This window comes from Saccopteryx bilineata, chromosome 2 (genome assembly GCF_036850765.1).
Source record: "Saccopteryx bilineata isolate mSacBil1 chromosome 2, mSacBil1_pri_phased_curated, whole genome shotgun sequence".
Lineage (NCBI taxonomy): Eukaryota > Metazoa > Chordata > Mammalia > Chiroptera > Emballonuridae > Saccopteryx > Saccopteryx bilineata.
In genome coordinates, this window is record NC_089491.1 from 198,128,709 (window position 1) to 198,132,797 (window position 4,089).

Genomic DNA, 4,089 nt, shown 5'->3' on the forward strand with positions numbered 1-4,089 from the left:
ACTCTTTGCTGATGATAGGATCCTATACATTGAAAACCCAAAGGAGTCCACAAAAAGATTACTAGAAACAATAAGCCAATACAGTAAGGTCGCAGGATACAAAATTAGCATACAAAAGTACAAAGCCTTTCTATATGCCAACAATGAAATATTAGAAAAAAGAAGGGAGTATGGACCCACAAAAAGCAAATAAGGAAAAAATTTGGGTCAAGAATAAAATGATTTGCTTTTAGGTGTTGTTTGACTAAGAGTTATGATAAGAGGAATAAGAGGAAAACAGAAAAATGGGGGGACAAATTAAAAAACTACTATTATATTTAGTGGAACAAGAACTAGATATAATGGAGAGCCAGGTATGGGAGCACTGCTAGTGAGTTAAAAAGGTGAAATAAAAAACCCCCAAAATGCCTCAAACATACGTTTGAGTCCCAAATAAGATAATTTGTTTGTTATTTAGGTTTGAATGAGAGGAGATGTAAAGGAGAAAGGAAGAAACTAATATAGAGGGAGAAAAGAAAGAGAGAGAGAGAAAAAATAGAGGGAACCACTAATAGAAGAAAAAAATAAAAAGAGGAGAGAGAGAGTTAAGGGTTTTGGAGTGCAACCCTCATAGAGTGAAAGGAAGAGGAGAGAAAAGATAATGGGAGATGTAACACTTATGGGTAGTGTAGTTCAAGGAGAGGAGAGAGTAAGACCAGCAGAGTTGATTGGCCAAATTGGAGGAGGAAAAAAAATATCAAGAATGAAGATAAGAGAAACAAATGAACAAATATAATAAAATGGGATAGGTTATAAAGTCTGCAGATTATTCTTGATTTTGAGAGGTTATCTTCTTGCTTTTTCTTTTCTCTCCCTCTTCCTGGTCGGTGACTCTGTACCCCGGGTTCTGCCCCTTTGGCATGCTCAGGTAGAGGTTTGCAGTTGATAAGTCTCTATGGCGATGTCATGTATTGTGCTTTATTCTCGTTGGCAGTTGAGGCTCATTAGCATTTAAAGGCTCCGACAGTGAGAGAGTCCATGTTCCTGGAGACTTTCTCCTAGTCTTTTCTTCCTCAATTAGTAGCCTGATATTCCAGCTATGGGGTTGTTGCTGCCTCTGCCTGGATAGTAAGAGGTTTAAAGAGCTGGCAACTCCCCACTCCATTTCCACTCAGCATAGGGCTCTGGGTAAGGCTCAATCAGCCAGAGCTGCTAGCATAATCAGGCAGGCTTTCCGCCCACTCAAAGACCTCTGGCTCTGCCACTCTGTCCAGTAACACAGGCGTGCACCCACTTCCTGTGCGCTTGGAGGAAACTCTCGCTCACTATCTGTGCATGCAGACCAGGATATCCAACCTGCAGTCTTACTCTCTGAGTGAAACCCCCAACTGCATGGAAAAGTTGCAGCGTTGGAATTGGCTCTCGCCCCGTCCCCGTGTGCAGCTTTTGCAAGGCGCTGGGGCAGCCCGAGATTCTGCTTTGGCCCACACAAAGGCCTCTTACTGTGCCCCTCTGTGCGATAACATGGAAGTGCACTGCCGAGGCACTCGGAGGAATCTCTTGCTTACCATCTGCGCACGCAGACCAGGATACCAGACCAGCCGCATTTCCCTCTGAGTGAATCCCCTACCAGCACGGAAATATTCCACCATTGAAATTAGTTCTCGCTCTCTCCCATGCACAGCTTTCCCAGAGTGCTGGGGCTGCCCAGATATCCTGCTTTCAGCCCACAGAAAAGCTTCTGACTCTGCCTCTCTGTGGGGTAACACGGGCACCCACTCCTGGGGCTTAGGAAGAAATCTCTCGCCCACTATCTGTGCGCGCCGACCAGGAGATCAGGTAAAATGGCTGCCCTGCTTGTCTTTCTTTGTTTGGGTTTGGCACAAGTGTTAGCTTGTATTGCCCGGGTTGCCACAGGATCAGTTTTTCCTCAGCTTGGATCTCCCTGCCAAAGCCTTGTTCGGCCGTTTGTGCCGCGGCCTGGATCTATTCACCCCCTTTGCCCGCCTCAGTTTCTATATTCACGGATCCCAGATAAAGCCTCCCTGTTTAGGTTAGTGAGGAAGGCAGAGCATTTCTTACTCCCTATTTCCTTCAGGGTTTGGTTATATATTTAGCCAATTTTTCACTTGACCATACCTTCGGGTGTATTGCGAAACATCTGGAGGCTCCAAGGATAGGTTTTCCTGTTTCTGGTTGAAGATCTTGTTGATTTTGGGGGGGGGAGATTTATCGGTATTGCTTCCTACCCCGCCATTACTCTGACGTCATCTCCATGAGGGTTTCTTGACTCTCATATTTGGCACCTGGGCTCAGATGGCTGGAACAGTGATGGTGGCCAGTCATCTATCCAGGTGGTTTGTATGAGCTTCTTATGGAGTGGCTAGCTTCTTATGGAGCAAGTGCTTTGAAACATGGGAAATAGAAGCTGAGTTTCTCAAGGCCTAAGGGCAAAAAATGACACAGCATTACTTCTGCCACATTCCATTGTGTAAAGCATTTACAGAACCTGCTGAGATTCAAGAGGAAGCAACATTCCATGTTTTAGTGGGAGGAATACTAGAAAGTTTGTGGCAGTCTTCAATATGTGGTAATGAAGGATGAGTCTCTGTATGCAGACAGGGCTGGGTTCTCATGTATGTGAGAAGGCAGGGTGTGAGTGTGTGCAGAGGAATATGGGATTTCTGCAGAGATAGGTAACTACGGTTTGTGTGCTAGGGGATGGAGAATTGACAGAATAGAGAAGTTTCTGAATGGAATTGAATGAATGCTATGCTTCTTCATTCTGTGCATCAGTGGCTCTACCTGCTGCCTTTGGTGTCTATCAGTGGCAAACTGATGCTCTGGAGAGTGGCAAGCCAGGCAGGTCCTGTTATCAATATCAGATTAACAATCCCAGGTGGCAGGTCCTTCTTTAGCTTCCACTCTGTGCCAGTTCCCCTGGTCACATGTGTTCGTTTCTAGGTTGACAACCAGCAAATATTTCTGCACCACGCAGTGTGTCTCTGTGAAGAATTTGGTTTACTGTGAAGTTAAAGGAAACAGTCCTCAATTTTTCTGATACTAACTGCAAGTTCAAGGGGTTCCTCAACCCACCATCAGTTTTAATCATTTGCTAGAAGGATAGATAGAAATCACTGAAAGTGGTTATACTCATAGTTATGGTTTAGTACAGGGAGAGTGCATAAATTAATAGAAGCACACAGGGCAGAGACAGGGAAGTGCAAAGTGCTGAGCTTCCACTGGTCTATTCCTGTGGAGTCAGGCCATGTTACTTTCCTGGCACCAACATACAGAGGTTTGCCTATCAGGAAAGCTCATCCAAGCCTTGGTGTTCAGAGTTTTTATGGGGGCTCTATGATATTGGAATGTCTGATTAATTTTTCACGAGGTTGCTCCCAATGTCCAGGTCAGCTAAGACTATGTGACCCAAAGCCCCCATCCTAAATCACATTAGTGGTCTTTCTAGAGAGGCTAGCCCCCACCCTTATTCATATGGTTAACAAAGTTAACAAGTTTGTTAGTTCATAAACAACTAACAAAGTTTACCTTGCAGGAGCCAAGGGCAAAAGCAGACTTCTTTTCAGTAAGGTTACATTCTTTACTCTTGTATGGACAAGGAAGCCAGCAGCATGGTTGGGTTTCCCTCATGTGAATACTCTGAGTGGCATCCAAGTATTAGGATGACAAGTTTCTTTGAGTATGCAAATTCTGGCAACTTTAATGTTTCTGTTTCTAAATTGTAAGTGTTTCAGGTTTTCTTGCCGGGGTCCAGCCCCAGGGGTCCCACATGAGGAGATGGCATTGGCGAAATTCGAGAGAGAGAGCCGAATTCTTTTCTTTCTCTTTATTCTCTAGTTAGCATTTACTGCCAGGCATCTCAGCCAATGGCTGGTCTAACATTACTTTTTATGCACACACACTAAGTTACAATCACATGGTATTTTGAATACATCATTGTTTTAGTTTCACTATGGTTACATATTTCCAGATAACAGTTAATTCATATCTATAAGCTGCAAGTCAGGTGGTAAGTTATTCAAGTACAGTTATACAATAACTTGAATAGTAATAACAATATTGGTACAAACTTCTAAAATATTAGTACTA